Genomic DNA, 26,032 nt, shown 5'->3' on the forward strand with positions numbered 1-26,032 from the left:
TAATGTGATGCAGGTGATGCTGCTAAAACATACAAAAGGAAGAGGCAGATAGCTGGGGTTGTAGCAGGAAAAAAGCAAGTGTACGCAGATGCAAGACAAATATGAGGTGGCCTGCTTTAGTTTTACATCATTTTGACAGCCTGCTTTAGGCTATTATTCATACTACAACCCAGGCCTTTTGCCTCCTCTGCACGAGGTCACATCCTCTCACTGATCTGGAGTTTGTACTGTCCATATGCCACCTCTGAATCTGACCCAAAAGGTTGATGGCTTAGGTTTAGATAAACCCCCCAAAATTCAGATGCTCAGAATGCTCAATTGCTCGCTGGAAACGGTGTAATTTTTCCCTCACACGTGGAAAAGTTGCACTACTTCGAAAGTCTTCTTTGACTAACATGAAACATGCAATCTTCTGCAAATACCTGCTGTGAAAGAGGACAATGCCTATTGACAGCACAGTGTAGATCCTTAATAGCTACACTAGAATCTAGGTCTGAAATATCATATAAGCATCTATTTTAACAAAATATGCTGTCCTGTACACGCCTACTGTCTTTTAAAACACTCAGGAGACCTTTAAATCAATACTAGCCTAGCGCAGATATCCATTTCACAATGAACTCAATGACGTTTATCTAAATAAAAGTCAAACTACAGTTTAAACCAAGAGTAACATTTGAAAGCCAAGTCCATATTCATAGCACAACTACAATTAAAGTGCAATTTGTCCAGAGATTATATTACAACTTTTTTTTAAAAAAAAACCACAAGGCAAAATCAGGTTTGAGCTTGTCTGCGCCCTGAGTACAAACCAAAAAGGAGTGTACAACAGAGAACATCCTACAGGCCTGGAACAGAAAAAGAAAGCCGTCTGAGGCATGTTCTACACTAGGGAATTTTGGGGAAACATTCCTATTGGTGCTACCACTGGGTTAGGAGAAACGTAGTCAAAGCGAAAACCTTCTTGGGGTGGATTGCAATGTACACTAAAGACCTCTTTACCCTGTCCTGACAGAATAAAGGGCTTGGTATAAATGAGAATATATCTTTCTACCTTAGATATTTATACGGCCCCCATTACTGTATTATCGGAGCACTTCACAATCCAATATATTATCCTTACAACCCCCTTGGAGGTAGGGACGTGCCATTAGCCCCAATGTACAGATGGAGAACTGTGGCACAGAGAGGCTAAGTGATATGCCCACGGTCACACAGGAAGTCTGTGGCAGAGCAAGGAATTAAACCCAGGTTGCCCATGGGCTAGTGCCCTAACTACTGGACTATCCTTCCTCTGTGGCCAGCATCAGGACCTTGTGCAGATGAAGATCTGACATTGCAGAGCTAGAGACTGATATAGATAAAAAAGGTCTATGGAGCTTTATCATCAATTCTTCAGAATCCAAGGGTTGAAATAGACTCATGGTAAAGCATTTGTTTCTAAGGGTGTGTCTTCACTACAGAGATAGCCTGCATAATCAGCATCGAGGTCTGCGTGCCTGGCTTAGCCTAGACCAGGGGTGAGCGTCCACCCTGCCAAGCCACAGTCGAGTTACCATGTCTTCACTGGCGGTGCTAGGGCTTATGGGGACATACTGCATGGTTCTTTGCTTTGCAGTAAGCTGAGCTGCTCTATGATTCCTTCCCAGTGAGTTGCGTGTCTGGCCTTTGGGGCATACGGAAGGAGGAGCAGGGGATGGTGGGAAGGCACTGGAAGATTATCAGCACTGGAGTTATTTAGCCTGCATCCTCATTCCAATAGGTGAGTCACCAGCCCATCTGAAAGTAGAACTCGGGCTCTGACTCATACCCCCGTGGGCCAGATCGCAAGCTCAGGTGGGAGGCATGTGTGTGGATGGGTGGGCTAGGGGCAGCACCCGAGTAACAGGCTGGGCTAATTTTGCAGTCAAGACATGCACTAAGGCTCAATCCTGAAAGCTGCTCCATGCGAGCAGACCCCTGCGCCCCTACCCAAACAGCATACAGAATCAGGGACAAAGCCTGCAATCCTCCTAATTCTGATCAACTTGTTTTTGCAGCTAAGCAGCTTCTAAATTCATGAATGCAGCTAGCTAGCATAGTTTCATGCTATAACCATTATGCTGGTGTGGTGTGCTGTGCTGTGTATTACAACAATCACATTCCGCAAAGAAACCAAATCATAAAAATTAATGTTATAATACTTTCCACTTATAATGTACCTTCTATGCCAGGATCTCAAAGCTCTCTGCAAACATCAAACCACCCCTCTGACACAAGAAAGTATCGTCTCCATGTTACAGGTAAGGAAAGCAGCAGAAAACATTACAGAGGAATATCACATGGGAAAGGCGGAGGCTTTCTTGTTTAGCTGAAACATCATCTTCACTATGTGACACATTTTGTTTTCCCAACAATGGCTGAAGGATAATTCTGAACTATGTGATCACAACATTTTAGTCTTTAGTCGTGAATGCAAAATATCTCCCCCCTGTGGGTATACGTGGCCTTTAAAAACTCAGATACGCTGCACACCTGGGAAGGGAAGGAGCTTCTACTGTCTCGATCAGTGCTTCAAACACTTAAGCATGACGACATGAAAGCAAAGATCTCAGCAGGTTAAAGCTTCTCTTGCTCACAGTTTACGGTGACTAAAGGTAATTTTTTTATATTTTTGTTATGGTTCCAGAGATCTGAAGACTCTCAGAGCCATCACACAAGTATCTGGCTCTTCATGTGTCATGACAGTATTTTGCCTATTCCAACCAGAACCATGGAATTTACCGACTCCACCCCTCGCTGCAGAATTTGGCACCAATATCTAAATTTGTTGGGGAGGGGGGAGGGAGTTGTTTGTTCGGTTTTCACAGGCTATGAAATACAATCTGAAAAACAGGAACCAAGTGTAAATCAATGCAGTGCTATCTTCTTGAGTCTCCAGACATCCTGAAACAATACATGTGAACCATCCCTGTTCATTACTTTAGGCTGCCAAATTTTGAAATCTACAGGACACTTTATATGTCAACTTCATTAACTATTTCACTGATGGACACTGGCAGAAACATTCAGTTAATCGTAATGTCCGATTATCCCACCTTTGCATTCCTGCCTAGGTGCTTAAGTCTCAACTCACCCTACCGCACCTACCCAAACCTCACGCTTCCTGCTGACCCCATGTATTCGGTGCAGTCCTGCATTATCAATACAGAAATCTGCAGCCCATCGAACGCTGAAAATATGGGGTCAGCGTAAAATAAATGGAATATATCAAGCCGAATAGCACAGGAGCTCCTGTTCCAATTGTATTAGTCATTTTCATAAGCTGTATTTCAGCAAGATCATCACTGTTTTAATTTATGTTAAGATGCCAGAGACTTTCTCGTCTGCAGCTCCAATAGCCCAAGGGGGGTTTGTTCCAGAATTCAGCTCCTTGATACAGAGTCTATGGCACTTCGGTCAGAACATGCAAATGCTAAAGAAACGTAGTACGATTAAGTAGGTAGGGGTACTACATTAGGAGTCAGGACACCTGGGTTCTGTTCTTGGCTCTGTCCTGCTGTGTAACCAAGCCATTTCTCCTCCCTGCTTCTGTTCCCTCTGCCACCCTTTGCTTGTCTTGTAAATAAAATTGAGGTAGGGACTGTCTCATTTTGTACAGTGCCTAGCGCAATGAGGCTCCAATCTTGGTAGAAAGCTTCTAGGTGCTACTGGAATGCAAATAAAGGACAAGGAAGACAATGTTCTGTGCAGTCTAAAGATTGGTTTAAATGTAAAAAAAATACAAAAAGCCATGGCTACTGTTTGTTACTTCACCATTGGCTTTGATCCTCTCCAAATCAACTTCACACAGAGCAGCAGGAGAAGATGAGTGGCATAGGGGTGCCAGGATCAGAAACACTGGAAAGACGTGCCAGAGAAACAGTTCTCCAATTAGTATAAATTATCAAGTTTCTAATATACCACAGCTGACAGCGAGCAAGCCGTTTGTTTGTTTTTCATGAGGAATTCCTTTGTCAATGCCGTGCCTGAACCATGCAATAACTAAATGGCTCTTGGGTTGGGCAAATACTTCGGCCATATGTTTTAAGATTTCTTATTATGAAAAAATCTGCATCCAGCATGCCCCTAAAGTACTAGCCAAGTTACCTGTGAGCTCTGCAGCTGCAACACAGTAGCCTTATGTGAATATCATCTTCAGTTACATCATTTCATGTATCCCCAAGAAGCCAGAACCCGGTGACCACAAACTCCAGAATACTGTCTGGAAAATGAGTTCAGCCAGTGTGATTAGCCAGTGGGTTGCTACTAAAATTCAGCTTGTGGATGACAGTCTCTTGTTGGAATCGAAAGATCAACCTGAGTTTTTTGGGTTTTCTTTTTTTTAAAAGCTAGTTTGGCTTTATACCTTGTGCAGTACTCTGCAATCATGTTATGCTTTAGATTTAACTATTACAAATTCTTCATTTCTTCCTTTGATCGGCTAATCCAGCGATGTGCTGGTATGTAAACTTTGTCCATACCTGTCACTAAAGTAGGCATGATCAAGAATTGAGACTATGTTCAATTGATGCAGGAGGGGCCCTTCTATGTGTATTTGTCCATTGTCGTCTTTGAACCATCTAGTAGCGTTTGCCTTTATTTGGGACTGTAAAATGGCACTGCGGGCCACTGAACTTTGTAAACATGATTAAGAAGACGGCAGTGTATATTTGAGTTGGGGCGAGGAACCCTGGCTAAATAATCAGGTGCACATCCTGATTCTCAACCTCCCCCCATGCTCTTTAGGTGCCATAATGCTGCACATCCAAAGTCAGTTTTACCAACGAACGCCTCCTTTAAAGGGAGACCAAATGCCAAGGAGCTGCATGACTTTTCTCAGCCGGAGAATGCTATATAAAATTCTCTTTCCACACATCCCAAGGGGCAATCAAGGAGCTAATGCAGCAGCATTCATAGTGTGCTTTGTTCACGATGCTTACATGTACAAACCAAAACAAAAGCAAAAAAACAACCCTTCCTTTCAAAACAGAAATTACTGGCTTGTTTGCCAGACAAATGAATAAACACACAAATGATTTCCAGCCTGTGCAATCCACAGCGGCAGCAGAATTTTGCTCAGTGCGGTGAGAGTTTCAGATCCGTAAGTCAAAGCCATTTATCTGTCAGTGAAGCACACTGTGTCCAAACTATATCTGCACCTTGCAGTGACAGGCAGGAGAGGAAGGGAGAATGTCTGGGAACTCTTGTTACTGCCAGCTGCGGCTTTCATTAAACATTTTGTCAACCGTTGTCATAACACAACTTTTCACTGTTCACGCACAAAAGGAGCGGAGAGCCTTGAACAATTGAGCCCTGCAATAGAAATTCCTCTTGCTAATCTGTTGAAAGATAGCTGCCTAGTCCACAGTATATTGAACAGACACCCGCCCATTCCCAAATGTTTGCAGATGCTTTACGCACAGCACACACTTGGTTGGAAAAGAAGCAGATTTACTTGGGGGAGGGATATGGAGGGGAGGGGAAACATGTTCCTGTTTCTGAAGACAAGCAACTGTAGAACAGAGCCTGCTTGAATTTAAACCAGTTCACAAATTCCAGAAAAGGCTGTGGAATCCCCTTCACTGGAAAAATTCAAAGTTCAACTTACTACCCATCTAGCAGGGATAATGAGGGGTAACAATACTTTTTCCAGCCCCCAAAAAATGTCAACAGCTGATATGGCCTAAGAACATCTTGGGGGTGTACTGCGGGGTGGAGGGTTTTTCAAATGTAGCTTTAGACCACTTTTGTGCCCCCCCAACCCAGGCAAGCCAAGCACCCAGTTTGCTCCCCTGCCATAAATTAGAGCAGCCTAGAGGCTGTTGTAACTCATGAAGATCCTGACAGCAGCACTTCATGGGATGATTTGCAACTGAACCAGATTTACCAATCTGTGTCTAGAGATAGTGGTAACTCAGGGGAGCCACACAAGCCATCCTCCACAAAATGAGGGTTAGGAAGAACTTTTTCCCACTGGGCAGGTTATTCCTTAACTGCTTTCTGCAGCAGAGATTAAGTGTCTTGTACTGTCAGGACAAGGATATTGGAACATATGGACCACTGGTCCAACCCATTCTGGAAATTCCTATCTTCTAAACTTTTAAAATAATCATTACATTACAACCTTATGCACCTTCATTTCCAGGGATAAAATAAGTCAAGCTCCTTCAAAAGTTGTAATTTCCACAGTCATGTGTATATATAGCTGTTTTTCTTTATCGACTTTTCAATGGTAACTAAGTTTTTCAATCTTCCAAATGGCCTCTGTCAAGTCAAGTCCCAGACCCATGCATTAAAATAAAATACACTGTGTAGATGAATCGTATCACATCCAAGAGTCTATATTCTCCTGTGTTCATATAAATAAGCATTACTATACAAAGCATGTCATGTTGATGTATTTTGATCCACATCTAAGCATTTTGTAAGCCAGGTCAGTTCTGAAAAGTCACTGTTCTAAAATTCAGGCTTGTCCCATAATAGTCTTTAAACTCTATTCAGGAAGGAAAACTACTAAGGGTTTATCTTTGCTGCAGAGTTAACTCAACTGGTCTGCACTCAAGTTATTTCCTTCATGTTAGCCTTCCTCGAGTAAGAACAGCCACCATGCAAAACAGCACTCGAGCTGCCATCCATCCTCTGGTTCTTAGCACTGCAGTAAATTGAGCCGCTCCATGAATTATTTTGCAGTGTATTATGAGGGAATTATTAATTACTGTATGAAGGTAGAGCCTAGGAGCCCTGGTCATACACCAAGACCCCACTGTGATGGGCACTATAGAAACACAGAAAAAGATAGTCCCTACCCCAAAGAGTTTCCAGTCGAAGTTTGCCTGCCCTTTCTGGGTACGTGGCTGGAAGCGGGGTTAGCCTGGCAACACTCCATTCAAATTGGTCTGTGCCAAACGCTGACATTAGCGCAATCCATGTGACCCTCATTTCGGAAAAAAAAAGAGGCTGATACAGAGCAGGTTGAAGCGGGGACAAGTAGGTCAGCAGTAGCTTGTTGCCATGACAAGCACAATATGCTTTGCTAAGAGCACGCCAGCTGTACCTAGAGATGGAGGAGTGGCAACAGCTGGGGAATTGTGGGAAGACATTGGAAGTCCAGCAGCATCTGAGTGGCATTAACCTGCATCCACAACTCAGAGCATTCAATATAGCAGCTGACAAGTTGTGATCACTTGAGCGTTAGCCTATACCTCCCCTCATGCCAGCCAACTCGACTTAACAGCAGCTTAAATGCACCAACTAGACTTAAATGCACCACACTTGAATGAAGGTTTTTGTGAGTCAACTTAAGGGCAATGCTTGAGTTATAATCACGAGTTAACCTTTCAGTGAAGACAAACCATAAGAAGCCATCCAGCTACCAAACAAGTGCACTGTGAATCTTTCTAAGCAATGACTAACAATAATATTGATTAATGGAAATTAATGTAGAATGATTACCAAAGAAGCAATATCTGTTGCAGTTATATTCAGTTATTAATAAAAAATCTTCAAATTCTAATTAAAAAAACACAGCTGGAATCCAATGTACTGTACTACAATATAACTCAACACACAGTTGATATTCACAATTTAAGAAATTATGAAATATCTTCAGCTTATTTAAGCAACTTTAGGGGACAAGTCTTGGGCTGAGTTTTTCCCCTGCCACTTTGCATGTGCAACTGTTTTCACCCACAAGAGAAGGACAGCACATATTTGGCATGCAAAGACATTGGTGCATGCAAATCCAGTAAGCAATCACCAGAACTGTGTGATCAACTTGTACAATGCTTGAGGCAGGCTGGAAATTTTAAAGAATCTAAAAGCTATCAATTCTCCCAGAGAGAAGGGGAAAATAAAATGTTCAGTGACTTACAAAGACAAAAAACCCTTTTGTTAAATAATATCAAACTACAGTTGGTGCTTCTAAATTTAAGAAAACCAAGTTCTTAGATGCCACTTTGTTTCTTTAAAAGGACAGCATCCGGTTATTTTAGGCCCTGTTAGAGTTTGTAAAAACACATTTGTATAGAACCCAAGATCTCGACATTCCTTCAGTTTTAACAGTCTTAAGCAAACTAGTATGGATTGTTTTCACGGATATTATTTTTAGAAGTGTCCCATTAAGTGATTCCCCAAGCATTTAAAGGAAATTTCTTTTTAAAAGAATTAGCATTAACATAAAAATAAGTTTCAATCTATGTGCAAAGTTTCTGAGGATCTCCGAGGTTTACAAACATCTACACTACAGAATTAGGTTGGCTTAATTAACATTGCTCAGGGCTGTGAAAAAATTCACATCCTATGTGATATAATTAAGCTGACCTAAGCCCCAGCATAACCCTGCTAGGTGGTTATGCTTTGTGTGTATAAAAGATCTTCTACACTTTCCACAGTATGCATCTGATGAAGTGAGCTGTAGCTCACGAAAGCTTATGCTCTATGCATCCGATGAAGTGAGCTGTAGCTCACGAAAGCTCATGCTCAAATAAACTGGTTAGTCTCTAAGGTGCCACAAGTACTCCTTTTCTTTTTATGAATACAGACTAACACGGCTGTTACTCTGAAACCTGTCAAATAAACTGGTTAGTCTCTAAGGTGCCACAAGTACTCCTTTTCTTTTTGCGAATACAGACTAACACGGCTGTCACTCTGAAACCTGCTAGGTGGGCAGAAGAACTCTTCCACTGACCTAACTACTGCCTCTCAGAGAGATGGATTTGCTACAGCAACAGAAAAACTCTTTCCATCACGGTAGTAAGTGTCTCTACTACATCTGCGGTGAGTGTAGACATACCCTGAATTTCAACTTTCCAATGAGAGAGATGAATATATTCTTATTTCACAAAGGCTCGATCTTATTCCATTGACAGCAATGGGAGTTGTCTCATTCATTTTGAATGGGAGTAGAATTAAGCTCCAAATGAGAAAACTGAGGCCTGGCCTACACTAAAAGGTTACGTCAACTCAGCTACATCACTTAGGAGTGTGAAAAACCCACCCCCGAGCGGTGCAGTTAAACTAACCTAACCCCCAGGGTAGACAGGACTGAATTCTTCCACTGACCTGGCGACCACCACTTGGAGAGGTGGCATACCTACACGAACGGGGGGCACAGACAGCATCCACACTACAGTGCTACAGCAGAGTCGCTGTAGTGTTTCAAGTATAGACAAACCCTGAGGTATAGAGACGTTAAGCCATTTGACAATCAGGTCAGTGGCAGAGCCAGGAACAGAAGTCTGGTCACCTGGTTCCCCTTCTATAACCATTAGATTACAGTGCCCTGCCGAAACTTAGGAAATTTACCTTCTGGTGATATGAGTGGCCTTTCCCTGTATTTTAGTCCAGCAGGGATCTGGGCCTATAACACAAGAGAAACACTACAGAGAGCGAAGGAGGCGTGACAATGTATTCAGCAAAGCTTTCTCCACTTCTAACAAAATAACAGCAGCCTCTGCAGTTACTGCAGCCATAAGACATCCTATTAGGAATGCACGCGCCATTCCACAAATGACAGTGTAGCCAAGGCAGCTTTGAACAGCACGGGGGAAAACACTACCCTGGTGACACCAGACAATTGCTTACTTGTAGCAAATAAAGTGAAAAATTGCTGGTTCTCTTAATCTGCACTGCGTAAAGGAAATAGAGAGTCTATCGCTCTCTAAGAATACACTGAACCACCACTGGCAAGAACTGCACCCAGAGCAAAACTAATTTAAAAAGGGGGAGAACACTTAAATAAAATCATTTATATTTAGCTGTACCCTTAGAGGCTGCTGGTTTTGCCACGCATGACTAGCTGGGAGATGGGAAACGAAAATGGGAGGAGGAGGATTTTTTTAATCCACAAATGAAGCTGAAACCATCTTTCATCTACCCTCTGTGCCTATATGGAATGCTCTGTATTTGTTGTTTTGTGACATTAAGTGGCATTTTAATTACCAAAACAAGGCATGTCCTAAAACCAAAACTTGCTTGCCATATATACACAAACTTGTCATGGTGATCAGACAAGAGATTTTTTTTTCCTCCCCACAGAGATTTCTGTAAGAATATTCTACCTCTTGAAGGCAAAATGTGCAGTTTGGTGCCTTGGGTTTTTTTTAATTATATTACATAAATTAGTCCTAGTTCCACGGGCATGCTTCTTACATGGATCAAGGTGAAGGAAGACTTTTCTAGCAACATTTTCAGTTAAGGATCCCCACTGTGTATTTAACATACTAACTCAATTTATTGAGGATTAAGAACGATGTAATATACTGTACTTGTCTGTCTTTTAGCATAATTGCTGAACCTCCATTAACCAATATTTAATACAGAAGCGGCACTGATAAATCAACATTAAATATGATTTACTGAACTACAAGTTAAAACTCTGCACTCCAACAAAGCAAATATTTTCATCTGTAAAATTGTGCAACTCCATGGCTGCTCATTGATAAATGATCTTAAACCTTTTGGTTTTTTGGATGTGCAGGGGGCTGGAGGAATCAATAATGATAAGTTCAATTGCAGAGAACCCAAAGCTTGTATCACAACCTTTCCAAAATCCAGCTGCAGGATTATTGGTCGAGTGCAGATGGGGAGAGTTCAGAACTCCCTGTTCACTGTTCTATGGTTTGAGATAACATCTCAGGTCTGCAGCCCTTCACTAACATCCAACAGCCATATTCTAAAATAAGCCTACTGCTAGAAAATGATGTGTCCTGCACTTCCCAGAGATTCAAATGCTTTCATAATGTCAATAAAGCCCAAGCATTTCTGGAGGCTTCAGAATGTTTAACTAAAGTTTTCCCCGCATTCCACACCTCCGTTTATTTGTCAGAAACATGCATCTAATAAATGGGTCACGGGGTCCAACTTCCAGGGTGTAGTTAACAAGTGCCACCGCTGGAGCATCTACAGTCTCCCAGCATGTAGGAAGCTGTGGAAAGGGTTTATAACATTCACGGCCCACTCCAGGTGCTTTTAAGTTGGCCAAAAACAAAAAACTAAGAGCAAGTTTGCAACTTTAAACCAATCAAGCAAATGACAAATTCTCCATCTGCTTTTCTGATCCCACCTTCAATAAAGACGGGGGGAAGTTGGTCATAATAAGCACCGTTTGACACTCTCATGGGCTCCTTAGGAAGGAGACTGCACCAACCTGAGATGTGAGGCATTCTTAATTATCAACAGGAGCTGCGAAAATATGCCCCTTTCACTTTGGGAGGGCTGTCCTACAAGCAGTATCTAGACTGCAAACTAATACCATGGAGCATGAATAATCACTGATTAAATTCAAGTGAGGACAAGGCATTCAACACCTAGTTTAAAGACACTGTTCTCCATTCTAAACAGGACCTCTCAACCCAAGAGCCATTAACGTTGTAACTAAATCTACAATCTACTACAGCATCGATTACTCCTGAGCAATATTACTCTTGTACTCACTTCTGCCAAGCAGAGCTGAGGTTACTACTCAGTGAGCGCCTGTGGGACATGACTGTGCGTTAGCCAATCCCTTTTCCAGTCACCAAGTCTGAAAGGCTCTGCCCGGTTCTGTGAAAGCCAATCCAATCAATCATTAATTCTTTGCAGAGGGCAGAGAACTCGTTAAGAAGGTGTTTACTCATCTTTTCATTCTCTCTCTGTTCCTATTAATAGTTAATCTGCCCCCCAAAAACACATGTGACTTGGAAAGAGCACAAAGGGATATTTATGCGCTGGTTAAAACTAGTCAGGCAAAAAACAATCTTATAAAAACAGTGGGCAGATATTTCTACTGCAGCTTCAGAATACAAGTGCAGCTAGTTTGCTGTGCCTCTCCGGCGCTTGCCATTTGCTTTCTTAACATAGCAGACTAGCTTTACATCGCTTCCTATCCTCCTAAAACTGACGGGAATAAAACATAATGGGTCACCATGTCCCAGAGCCAGCCATTGTTCGCTTTCAGCGCCAACCAAGGCCAGGCATGCCAACTGATTCAGCAAATTGATGCTTTCTCTCATGCACACTTCCAACGCTCAGCTAAGACTGTCAGACACCCATCTCAATGTGAATTAGTTTTAATTTTAGTTGCACCACCATCTCATTGGCTCCACTACAGCGTCTGATTTTAAGAGATTAGACAAAACAGCTATCTTTGCAAAGATCTCCTGATGTAGAAATTCGCTTGATCAGACCCTCAAGCTCATCCTGGTGTTCCTGAAAAAGGTGCAAGGAGCGGGGAAATAATACAGGTCTCAAAAAGTGCCTGGCTCATTGTACAACTCTCTCGGTGGAGGACAAATCCATTCCTGACTCCAGGAAGGATCGGCTTATACCCAGCAACATACATTTTGGTTACCCCTCAACATTAGCACGCATCTTAAGACTATCCGTCTTAAAATCAAGCTAGACAGCTGGACTTTCCGCTCCACTGCACAGCCTGTCAGAAAGATTTTTGACGAATCTGAAGATCTTGCTGGCTGACTTGAGAAAGACTGTATCTATATTATTACGTAATGAGGGTGAAGGACTAATATGCATAGCATAAATCACAAGTCAAGAGCATTGCAGGGCACAAAGTCTGGATCTAACCCTCTAGATCAGAGGTCCCCTAACTGTGGCACATGGAGGAACATCCGGGTCCCTGTCCCCTGATCTGCTCCGGTCCTGCCCCCAGCTACATCCCTGGCTCCCAGCCCCAGCCCCAGCCTCGGCGCATCACTGCTCCTGGCACCACCCCCAGCCTTGGCCCCTGGCCGCAGTCCCACTATCAGCCCTCTTACCCCGTCCACGTTCCCCCCTCCCCCGGAGCCACAGCCCTGTTCCTGATCCCAGGGGAGGGGGAGGCGCATGATCCTCAAAAGTTTGGGAACCGCTGCCCTAGATGTATGAAATCTACAACAGACAGCTCTCCATGTTTGGTTTTAAAATAGTACTTTTTTAAAATTTTGCAATAACAAACAGTATTTTACGGGCGAAACATGCACATTTTGTGCTAAAAAAATTGTAAGCTGGCAACCTTCAGTAAAGGTATGTGATTTATATAGGTACACCCCCTCTTTTCTTTTGAGTAATCAATGTCCGATGGTAATGCACTTTCATTCCAAGCAGTTTTATACCACCAATAAAGCACCAGGCAACTTAATGGATTTCTAACCCCAAATTGGAAGCTGTCATGCGTCCAACTGATTCAATCTGTTCATTTTTAGAGGAAGCTAGGGAACAAAATGCTAGAAATAAAACCAACAACATTACAGAAATAGAGAGAATCAAATGCTCTGCCCCTTTATTTAAAACTGACCTTCGATGGGTTTAATTGACCTTCACTGTGGAGCAGTTGCTTTATAAAGAAAATGCTTCCATACAGATCACGAGAGAGAAAAATAAAAGCCAGATATGTTAGTTTATCTTCTAGCACAAGCAAAACAAACCTATCATGAAGTTATCTTTAGCAAGACCTGGAAAAAGCAGCCTTTTAGAGTCAACTGAAATTTAAACTAATACATATTATACTTCAGGTTCCAAGCAGAACTTTCCTGCTAGATAAAAGTATTTTCCTTGCAAGGAAGTGAGCCAATACAATAGTTTCAACTTCTCCCACATTTTCCAACATCATAAACTATAGTGCCAGCCTACAGTACCTGGTAAGAAGATAATTATATTACACTTCAGGCAATCAAGAGACAGTGGCTCACACCACATAACAAACTCAAGGATGCACTGCAGAAGTTTCCAAAGGGTGGTCCACAGAGCACTTGCTGATGGCCACACAGGCCTGGCTGGTCATATACTGCTTGACACATATTAAACTACTTCCCTTACATTTCTTTTCATGTAAACGATTGCTCTAGTTACCATGGTTGTGATATGGAACTGCAAATGGAGAGGACATTCATCCATCAGACAATTTCTGTGCCAAAATGTGCCCCTCACCCACCTCTGTGCCAGCTGGCGTACTTGACACTTTGAGTGAAGTCTGCAGTAAGACGGCCAAAACACTGGAAAATTATATCACCTGTTATCCAAAAAAGTGAACCTGGTGAATGCTAGCAACAGCGCAAGCACTGATATCAATAGGGCTCAGCTGTCTTCTGCAGCTTGGCAGAGCAGACACGAGTGAACTTTCGGAACCTCTTTTGCACTAGTGACAGTACACCACTCATAATACCTGCACCGCTGCTGGGAGAAAGGTACAAAGATTTCTAAGCCAGAGTCCAAGCATATGACACACAAAAGCCACAGAAGGTTTAAGTCTACTGCTGATTTCCAGTCCTCCTATCACTGCCAGAAACTGGGACTGAACGACTGGGGATGGATCACTCTGTCCATTCCTTCTGAAGCATCTGACACCAGCCACAGTCAGGACACAGGATACTAAGCTAGATGGACACTGGATCTGACACAATAGGGCTGTTCTTACACTGTTGCTCTCATTTAACTTACACACACGTGTGTGTATATCTGTGTGTGTGTGTGTATTATATATCCAAGGTGAATAAAGAAGCATAGATATAATTGGATATATATAAAAAAACCACAAGTACACCCACAATGAGATGGTAGAAAGGTTTTATCACATGAGTTTGGAACACCTGTATAGCTCATGATCGGGTTATGTAGCTCATCCCAGAAGAGTGTCAATAAAAATCTTTATAACACATTATACCATCCTATAATGCCACATACTTTACAGAAGAACTATTTTAGAAATGTTTGAGAGTTTTAAAGTTTTTATTGGTACTATTTTTAACTCCTTCCTCTTATAAAGCCAGGCTCCTTTAGTAGCGTGAGTCAAACTGTAAAGGACTCAGAAAGAGACAAAAAAATATAGCTAATAAAATTTTAGAAAGTTCATAGAATGAGCTTTTCTACTTCTACTAAGGTCTGGTATCTCAGGGGCTCCCAGGACTAGAAGCAAGAGCTGTATCCATCTGTTTCCAATGGTATAAAGCTGCAAATTCCAGTTCTCATGCGTCACAACCTCCAACCCTGAAGCACTGCAGAGGTTTGGATTGTTAGGAGGAGGTGGACACGGATTAGTGGGGCAGGATGAAGTTAGAATCATAGCGTTTAAGGCCAGAAGGGACCACCAGATCAGAGTCTGACCTCCTGTACATCACAGGCCACCATCACCACCACACTAAACCCAACAACCAAAATGAGACCAAAGTATTACAGCCCACGGGAAACTGAACTATTATATGCCCTGGGCAAAGAACAGGAGGAACCAAGGTGCAAAAGTGCCCCAGAAATGATTTGTCAGATAACGATGGGAAGTGACCACACCCACACTCTGCAGAGGAAGGCAAAAAAAGCCCCAAGTTCACTGCTTGACCGGGGAAGAATCCCTTCCCGACTCCACATATGACAATTGGTTAGACACTATGTGAGCAAGAGCCAGCCAGCCAAGCACCTGAGAAGCTGAAGTGGTCAAAGGTTCATGACGGATGCACTTTATATCACAAGGTTATCCTCACAACGGGTATTTACACTCTAGATCCCCCCCATCCTGCAGAGCACTTAAGCATGTGCTTAACTGTAAACAGCAGGGTGAATATCATGGCAGAATTTAAGGCACTCCAGGGGAAGGGGGGAGGGTAATAAGAGATGAGAGGTATGTGGAGCAACATTATGGAGAGACTTGACATGGATGAGGAACATGAAAGGAAGCCGAGGAAAACAGGAATTGGAGCCCATGGCCACAGTCCTATGAATGGTCAGACATCCAGGAGGAAGGGAAGGGAAAATTTCTAGTGCTTCTATTCAGAGCTCTTCCATGGACCCCTTTCTGTGTGACCTCAAGCAAGTCATTTAAACCAGAACTGGTCCCTAATTTTAGACACCCTGGTCCTGATTTTCACAGGTGCTGAGCACCTACAGCTCTCACTACTTTCAGCCGAGGCCATGAGCGCTCAGCACTTCTGGAAAAAAATAGTCCCAAAGTGTCTAAATGAGAACATTCAAAAATTGAGGAGACCAAAATTAAGAGGCCACTTTTGAAAACATAAAGCTTTAACCTCTATATATTTAAATTTTAACATCTGTCAAATGGAGAGGATCCTTCTCAGAGGCATCATGAGACTCAAGTCATTAATATTTGTGAAGTACCTTGATTGGCTGCAGTACAGAAGTGTAAAGAAAAAAAGAACCACCTATGGAACCCATTGCCACATGATATCATTGAGAGCAAAAACTTAAGAGGACTTAAAAGCAAAGATCAGACATTTTTATAGAAAAGAAAAAAGAAAAGACACCCACATACTTTAGGGCATAACCAACCAATAACCTCCTGGGGTAAAAACAAAACGTTGCCTTTGGGTGAGTTATTACAGTCATCCACTATAAGGTTTTCTTTGATCTTCCTCTGAAGCTTTTGATACCAACCACTGTTAGAAACAGGGTACTGGGCTAGATGGGCCACTGGCTCAGCGGAATATGGCAATCTGTATGTTCTACTGTATTTTACATCTAATTTCCAAGCCTGTTTCGTAGTGCAGCAATGTCTGATTAAAAACATTTTTTCAATCGGTCACTGTGAGCGGTGTATCAAGTGAAAAGTTTCGACGATACTATGAATAGAAGGACTTTCACTACAAAGCATTTTGTGACCCACTGTGTGAAAGAAGCTGTGTAAAAACAAACTGCATTGCAGTGGGGAGGAGAACAGACTGCAACAGGGACCATATAATACAGCATTTCTCTAACAAAACCTACAACAAATATCTCTGTAAAAGTTAACTAAGTGACACTGAACCTTCTCCAGAATATTGTATAGGAAACAATACCGCAGAAAAGACTGCTTGATTTAACCTTTTGTCCACACTATAGTAAGAAACAATACGACAGAACTATTCGGCTGATGTTAACAATTCTCCGGTGTATTCTGCAATAGAACTGATGTAAAGGTTCTCCCAAGTGCTTTTGGAGAAATAGTTGCCACAGTGGCAAACCTAACTAATGTAACTAGTCTCTGTAAGATAATAATACTTTACAATAGCTTGTCTCTCTGTTCTCAGACATACAGCAAGTTAAAAGGCCACATCTCAGCAGTTTGTCAGATTGGTACCAGCCTATGTACTATGCTATAATGATGACTTCTTTTACCAATAGGACAGTATCACTGAAGGAAAGAAAAATATCCAGGCTCTACACTAGAAAGTGCTGCGTCATACAAGGCTGACTGTGAAACTGCCCTGTATTGTTTCAAGCATCACATTCAAAACATCATTAACAGGTTAGTTGTATTTTAACAGTGTTGCTGTGTGCACCACCTGTACTAACTTATTAGGGGGGTTGCATAAAAGCAGTATGCGCCAATGAAAAGATCTTTTATTCCCAGGGGCATTTTACAAATGGAAAACCTGCCAAGATCTCTAGTGTCAATATTTGTCTGGGGCTGTGCAATCATGATTGCATAAACTGAGGCAGGTTTCTCCTCGCCCCCCCCCCTCCCCATCCCTTTCTCCTGTTTGGGTAACTTGTCATTGCAAAGCCCTGAAACAGATTTATTTGCAGCTTGAATGTCTTTCCTTCTGTTATATCCAGAGGGAGCGGTCTACTATTATCATCTGCATACTTTGGCATCAGGAAACCCAATATCTCAATCTTAATAGGGCTCAATGCATTTCACTCTATGCTATGTCAAACAGGTAAAGATAGGAAATGAAAATTCCTTAATCCTCAGTTTCCCCTTAAAGCTAAACTCTAAGTAAATAACCTAAAACTTAGAATCATTCACAAGCATTATCAAACATCCCTTATGTGTGATCTGATTAACCCAGGCTCATGAATCTCGACAGGGAGAAGGGTAGAAATCTGTTGTATATCTGGCATATCCACATTAGGTTTTTAATGAAAAAACAAAGAGACAAGCCTCAAAAATCATCTGTCCCAGAGCAACAAATCCACTGCTTATGTAAACCGGAGGCCAAAATAAAATATAACTACTCTTCAGATGACCCCGAAATATTTGGATTTAAATATACTGAACAGGAGCCTGAGATGCATCATCAACACATATGACACTATCACAATCAACCTTGTTAATCCGAACAGGTATTTTGCCATTTCCTCATTTAACGCAGATCATGCTAACATAGTTCAATGAACTGCAGCTTTCCCTCAAATAACCAAACCCTGATAAAGGTTTCTATTTTACTATGAACAGACAGCGTTCTGTGCATGTTTATGGGTTTTAATTGCTATGAGAACACATAAAAGTGTCCAAACAGGGCAGCCTATTTACATGGTTACACATTAACTATCATACACTCTTAGAATGGTGCTATCTACACACTTGGGTTCAAAGCAACCCTTATAATCAACCTTATAGAGCTGTTGCTTAAAAATGCACCATTCCCAATTAACAATTATTGTATGCAATAAATTACAAAGCCCTATGTTTACAAAGGTTTTCTACATGGTTCCTGTAGAAAAGAGTAAGCTGCTTTTTAGCATGTACTCTTTAAATTTTCAGATCTTTATTTTCTCTCTCCCCCTTGTTAATAATTGGACACCTGCCCATATGGTAACGCAAGAGCGGTGCAATGCCATACTGGAGAAGACAGATACACACTTTTCCTTAGCCAGTGAGCTCTGCTCTGAAATCTACATTCCTACGTTCATGGTAAAGTTACAAATTAAAAACAAAACTAACAAAAAAACCCACCACTGAAATTCTCTGAAAGAGGCACCAGGATTTCAGCCATCAAATGGGGAAGCTCTGATTTTTTTTTTCCATGCATGCACTACAGCAGATGCACAAATACGTTCAGAAGCGTGCAAATGTAAGGCCCGATGCGGCAACTGTGGCTCACCCTACTAGTACCTTCACAAGGAGTCTCAAGCACTTAGTAAGTGCTAGACCAGGGGTAGGCAACCTATGCCAGACATGCCAAAGGCGGCACGCAAGCCGATTTTCAGTGGCATTCCCACTGCCCGAGTCCTGGCCACTGGTCCGGGGGGCTTTGCTGCTAGCCTGGGGTACCATCCGCCGGCCCTGCTCAGCCCGCTGCCGGTCCCGGGTCCTGGCCACCGGTCCCAGGGGCTCCGCTGCCGGCCTGGGGTACCGACCACGGGCCCCCTGCCCACCGGGGTTCTGTCCACCAGCCTCGCTCAGCCCACTGCTGGCCCCGGGTCCCAGCCACTGGTCCCAGGGGCTCCATTGCTGGCCTGGGGTACCAGCCGCTGGCCCACTGCCAGCCGAGGTTCCGTCCGCCAGCCCCCTAAGCCCGCTGCCAGGCCCAGGCCCCAGCCACTGGTCCGGGGGGCTTTGCTGCTGGCCTGGGGTTCCATCCACGGCCCCACTCAGCCCCCTGCCAGCCCCGGGTCCCTGGCAACAGTCCAGGGGTCTCTGCTGCCAACCTGGGGTCTCAGCCACTGGCCCGGGGCTCTGCTCCTGGCCCCAGCCTGGGGCAGTAAGGGGTGCAGACAGGGCCAAGAGGGGGCGCAGCTCAGCATGGATCGCGTGGATTATTATTACTGGCACGTGAAACCTTAAATTCGAGTGAATAAATGAAGACTCAGCACACCACTTCTGAAAGGCTGCCGACCCCTGTGCTAGACGGTGTCAGTGAGGGCTGCAGAATCAGACCCCTCGTGACTTTTGTCCTCCTAGAGACAGATAATACCGTCGCTTTGTGCTCTGCCACAAAGTCTCTCTTGAAAGAGATTTTCCACACTCACTCCTAAACCATGTTTCCCCACAGCATGGACCAGTTTCAAAACAGGCTTGAAAATCCATTCACAGAGCTTTTGACCCACAACCTCGGCTTCCCTTGTCATTATGTCACACAGGAACAAACAGCTTTCAATTAGTTACCTCACACCATCTCGCACCCCACCCCCCACCCCCACGCCTGCCCATGTTTAACAACCCTTTCCCCTGCCCCCTACCCATCCCCCACCTCCTTTTCCTGCCTCCACACAGTTCAGACAGACAGCAGGCCCTTCACACCTCCCTACTGTAAACCTGTCCAGAGCAATTACCCGGTCTCAGTTTAGATAGGCCTGAGAACACATTTCTGCCTAATTTATAGCTGCACAGCCATAACAGCAACAGCAGGCTGGCCTTGGGGCTGGGAGGGGGAAAAGCTGCTGATATAGTGGAACAACATAGGAAGCACAAGACACACATGTACAGCTACTTACTGGGCTGAAGGGCCAGAGCCAAAATTCCCTCCACAGACATTAAATACATAGCTGAAAAAAACCATTGTAAAAGGCTGGTCACAGCAAATACCACGAGTCAACTTAACGGGAAGGGCTGAGGGGACTATTTCCTTGGAAATTTATAAATCGGGAATTGCTTTACTGCTTTGAGGGAGAGAGATTATAAAGACCATTTAAAAAACAACAACATTCCCTTCTCCAGCCACCTCAGCCAAACTCCCCTGCACGCTCTCTGTTGTGTTTATTTTATCTGTACCCCATACGCAAAACAATTCTGCGCTCTGCACTGTTTCCCAATCTCCTCACTTTGACCCTTACCCCAAGTGAGGAATTAGAAATCATTGCCTTTTTTTTTCTTTTTAAAGCTAGGTTTCAAAGTTCAAACCTTTGCTTGGCCTGGGAGGAACCAGGTGCAGCCCACTGAGCAGTGAGTGTTGTGTGTCCCCCTCTGACCCCTATGCAATCTTGATGTGAGCGTTACAACTCCTAGCTTGAAAGCCTGCCTCTTAATATTAGCTCTGGAGCTCCACCATGGCATACCCGACGGCAGCCATGGTACAGGCTGCTAAAACTTATTGCTGAGACATAGAACTGTCTGTCTTTATCCAGTGTAACTGGAGGATCAACAGAAACTCCTCAGAGGCAGGAGGAATTGGGGGGTGGAAAGGGGTAACAAGTATTTCATCTTGATGAATCCCAAGGCATTTCCGTCACTGGGACATTCTCCAACTCAGGATAGGGAAAAGAAAATGCCATTAGAATAAAATACATTCATCTTTAACCTAAATCTGCACCAATCACAATTATTTCACTTATAAGTGGGGAAATTGGGGGGGAGGCCTTTGTTTTTTGGGGCTTTTTATAATGTAAGAAGGAAGCGTGAAAACATTTGGCCTAAAACCTTCAAAATAAACCAAAACAAAACAAATCAACCTTCCAGCTCTCTATCTTCTTAAAAAAAACAAAAACAAAAAAACACTGAAACACTTTCTCATTACAAATTCAGGTCTTGTTGGCTGTTGAAGACACTGCAGTGACTGCAGAAGTAGCTTATATCATGCTATCTTTCCACTAAGAGAGTGAAAGCTGAACACCTAAGAGAGACTTTTAGTCAGATACACTTTTTCCCCCCCTTCTTTTTTGGTTATGCCTATTTTACTTCTATGACTAGTTAACACTGTGGATAACTGAAGCTTTTGTTAAACTGCACACCTTTAGTGCAGGTTTGAGACACATAAAAACACATCTTGAGTTTCCCCAAGAGATTCTTCAGCAAAGGCCCAGACTATACATTCCTGACATTTTTAAAGTAGGGAAGGGCACACTTTTCAAAGCACTGGATACATAATAAAGAAGCAAAAGCGCAGTTTTTGAAAATTATTTGCAGGTCACCTGTAACAGCTCTTCCAGCTGAAGAATCCATTGCTGCAGACCCGATACAGACCCCCAGGCCAGATCATGCACATTTCAGGAAGGAGCTCCAAAGCAAAAAGACTGAATTGAATTGTCCGTGGGCCACAGCAGTGACCTCTTAGGCGCTTCTGAAAGTGCCCCCATTTCAAATTATGGCCAAGTCATGCCAGTTCAGGGTGCCGGGCACTATGTTGCCACCCAAAATTCGAGTGAGTCCATCCTTCACACGAGGAGTGTTAGAAAATAAAACGAAGTCTATTCACACGCTGACAATTTCAGACTCTGAAATGAGACCACTGTGGGAAGTTAAGAGGAACCAGCCCTAATTCACTCCGAGCGGACATGAATCTCTTTAAAATCACTGTGCTTTAGGTGCTTAAAAAGGTCCGTATATAAACCACACTAACAAATAGCCAAGAGCTGAGAAACTGAAGTCGAAGATTAGGAAAAGGGTACCATTCTGGGTAGCAGACCATGCTGTTATATGAATTAATGGCTCTACACTAAACCATTTTGTAGATTTTCCAGGCTGATTTTGGTCTATGTGATATATCTGGACAGGCCTCTAAAGGCGAAAAGGGTCCTCACAGAAAACTACAGCTCTGTAATAAAATTTGCTTAAGGTGATCCAAACCAGATGTTGAAGGTAAGTACATATACTCTAAAAGTGGTTTTGTATGCTAGTCATGGCACTGAGAGTAGATGTGTGTATGTGCTCAGAGAGCACCAGGAATAGAGAAGACGTCAGGATGTAATCCAGTCAGCACAGAACTGGTTAACTGGAAAGCCCTATGTTCTACTGGCCGATTATTCTTTGGTTTGGTTTACGGGGGAAGAAATTCAGGCATCAAAGAGAGCCGCGGTGTTCCTCTTGTGCAATAAACTCCTTTCACCGACATCACTTCACACTTTCCAGAGTGCAAAGTTCACACTGATATTGCTGGCTTTCTCACTTGCTGCTTTTTGGCAATGGCCCTCCTGCTTGGCTGTTTATTAATATTCAATCAGTACATTAAAGGCTTTGTTCCACCTTTCTAGCCAGGTTACAGGCAGTCTATCCAGCTAGTGCGGTTCTTCTGGGTGAGACAGTAGAGTACTCAAAAAAAGCTCTTAGTACAGAAGGGACTGAGGGGTTAAGAAATGAACAGCAACCTATGTTGGCATTACAGGTGCCCTTGAACTTGGAAGGAAGTTCTTATCTGAGTTCAGGCCCATCTCTGCGTTAAACACAACACAGCCCAGGAAAATTTTTACGTCCATGTTTCTCACGGAAGCTCTGTTCTGTCCTCAGCACGCGAGGCTTTTCCATCTCGTCCTCAGCAGTGAGATTACATTACATCAGCCAAACATGAACACACGCTGGAAGATAGAGAGAGAGGGGAACAAACACCACTTGAAAAACCCAAGAATATTTTACATTTATAAACAGCTCACATTTTGGGCTCCAGCGTGGACAACACGCTCAATCTGTGCCGAAACCAAAGAAACAACATGTGTGAGTACTAACCACAGTGTAACAGAAATAACAAACAACAGACAGTGAGCCATATGCTAAGGGGTTTCGTAGGGGAGGCAAAGGAAAACAAAAAGAAAACAAAACTGATTGCTATGATGAGTTTATTCAGCTACCTTCATCCATCCAGTTGGACCGGATGGAGCAGCAGGATTTTAGGAGCCCCATCCTGCAAATGCTGATGCTCATGGGTAACTTTATACAGGAGAGCTGTCATATTGAACTGAACTGCTTACAAGACTCTGTCTATTTGAGGCACTCACATGGGCCCACCCCTGTAGTACCTGAGCACCTCAGTCTTTAATGCATTGATCCTTACCATGTCCCTGTGAGGGACTGCAGTGCAATTATTCCCACTGCACAAACGGAGAGCTTAGGCACAGGAAAGTTAAGTGATTTGCCCAAGGTCACATAGAAAGTCTATGGCAGAACAGGGAATTCAGCCTGGCTCCCTGAGTCCTTAGCTAGCACCCTAACCACCAGACCATCCTTCCTACTCCTACTTACTTACTCACCAGGGCCTACATTCTTAACAATGCTTAACAGTTGCATATCCTTCTTCCTTGTTAATGAAGGGGTCTATCCACCACTACTCATACTTGAGGATAGCTGCTGAAGTTTATTCAAGTTGGCCTTAAAATCCAGCAGGAGACTAGAGTTCTGATCCCCTAAGTTACGTCTCCATTGCAAACAAAAAGTGTGTTCGAGTTAGCTAACTCGAGCTAAAACAATAAGACATGGCAACTCTGCTTTTAACTCAGTTTAGCCGCTCAAGTTCAACACAGGCTATCCTGTGGGCTTTAGCTTGAGCCTCTAATGCTCATTAAAAACTGACTTGCCATGTCTTCATGGTTATTTTAATCTGAGTTAACCTGAGTTATATAAAAAGAACAGGAGTACTTGTGGCACCTTAGAGACTAACAAATTTATCAGAGCATAAGCTTTCGCGGGCTACAGCCCACTTCATCGGATGCATAGAATGGAACATATAGTAAGAAGATATATATACAGATAAGTTGGAAGTTGCAATACAAACTGTGAGAGGCTAATTAGTTAAGATGAGCTATTATCAACAGGAGAAAAAAAACTTTTGTAGCGATAATCAAGATGGCCCATTTAGACAGTTGACAAGTTAGCTAAGAATATACCTTTTTTAGCATTGTAGACATACTGAACTGAAATCTTCTAATTTATGCATGGGAAATAGCTGTTAGAAGTGCTTAGTTAGGGTCTACAGGATCTCAAAGCACTTTATATTTAAGTGTCACGTCACACACCCTTACCCTATTTCACTTGCCCCAGGAGGTAGGTTCGTAGTATCAACCGTACAAAAGGGGAAATGGAGGCACAAAGAGACAAAGCAATGTAAGTGAGGTAAACCTCTTTGAAAAGTCAGTGACTTGCCCAACGAACAGCCAAGAACATAACAAAATAAGTCTGTCGACCTACCCTCTAAAACTTTTTATAACACACATCAAAACAAAGGCTAAAATGAATGCTGACATCAAATCATACTTGATTTTACTTATGTTTTAGACATTATGATATTATGTCAAACAATATCCAATGTCAAAGGGAAAAGAAAAATCTTAAAAGAAAAACAAGTAGCATCACCCAGAGTTTGCCAAATAAAGAAACTCTGACTTTAGGGCTCTGAGCATCTCTACTCAAATTATTCTGCCAGCTTCAATTTGATCTGTTTTATTACTGCAAATAATTCTGAAAATATGCTTATAACTTTAAGCCTTATTGTACAGGGGAAGGAGGGAGTCTTTAAAACTTTTAATATATGCAATTTCTAGATTTACAAACAGTTACCAGATGTAAAAGAATTCACAGATGATTCCTCTGCCAGGACAAGTGTACAGACATTGAATCTGGAGGAAAACGATCTGAGAAATCATCTTTCTCTTGAGGAAAAGCTTAGCCAGATATGCTCTGTTGAACAAAGGTTTGTTTTCAATTATATTTCAGCTTCTTCTAACAATAACTGTGTGGCGTCTGGCACCAACACATCTGAGCCTTTGAAGTGGTTCTAAACTTAAGGGGGGAGTGGGGGGGGGGGGAAGGGAGGAAAAAAAAACAATCAGCAATTTTAGTTTAAGTCAGACCATCTCTCTGCAAAGAAAACAGCACTGCGTTTCTGATTTTCCACCTTTTTTTTTTTTTTTTTAAATTTTAGGTATAAAAATTAACTTTTTGAAGTTCTGTCCAGACTGCAGCTGGGCCCATGATGCAAAGTTCTGTCATATTGGGTTCTGCCCATTGCAGAGATAGGGACTGGCTGAAAAGTTAATATCCAATTTCCCAGGTTATTCAGATTCAAAATTGCACTGGGTTTAGGTTGATTTTTTTAAAAAACATTTTTGATTGAAATTAGTTGTTATAAAACAGATGGACTGACAGTCTTGGACACCACAACCTATCTCCTGAACACCTACAGCACGCATAGCAGGACTGCAGGTAGTCCCACACCACCACCACAACGCAATTCAACTGTGATTTCCCAAGATCACCCCTCAGTACAAGACAATACTTCATTTTCCAGTCTCACTCATTCTTGGGTCTCCTTGCCTGTGGTTATTAAATACATGTCTACCACCACCCAATCCCCTTGCAATTAACACACATAAACCACAGGTACAAGCAGGCCTAAGTAGACACAGCAGATAAGCAGTAGGTAGAGCTGGTCACAAATTTTTAAGATGAAGTGTGTGTGCACTTGCTTGCTTTTTTGTCAAAATGGAAATTTCCACAGGAAACATGCAAATTTGATTAAAATTTTCGAGGTTTCATGGAAAAGACCAAAAAAATGTGAATTTTGAGCCTAAACAGCAAAAACTTCTGAAGAAACATCTGTATGAAAACAAAGCCTTTGTCACTAAATGTTTTCACAGGAACAGTACCTATTTCCCAACCAGCAACCGGGTTGTAAAGCTTTATGTC

General features: G+C 42.7%; 1 protein-coding gene across 2 annotated transcripts in view; it reads right to left on the reverse strand.

The window, feature by feature from the left end:
* The window catches only part of LRIG1 (leucine rich repeats and immunoglobulin like domains 1), a 126,325-nt gene that overhangs the window by 74,082 nt on the left and 26,211 nt on the right, over positions 1–26,032 (reverse strand). The window lies entirely within an intron of this gene.

The sequence above is a fragment of the Chelonia mydas genome, chromosome 7 (assembly GCF_015237465.2).
Source record: "Chelonia mydas isolate rCheMyd1 chromosome 7, rCheMyd1.pri.v2, whole genome shotgun sequence".
Classification (NCBI taxonomy): Eukaryota; Metazoa; Chordata; order Testudines; family Cheloniidae; genus Chelonia; species Chelonia mydas.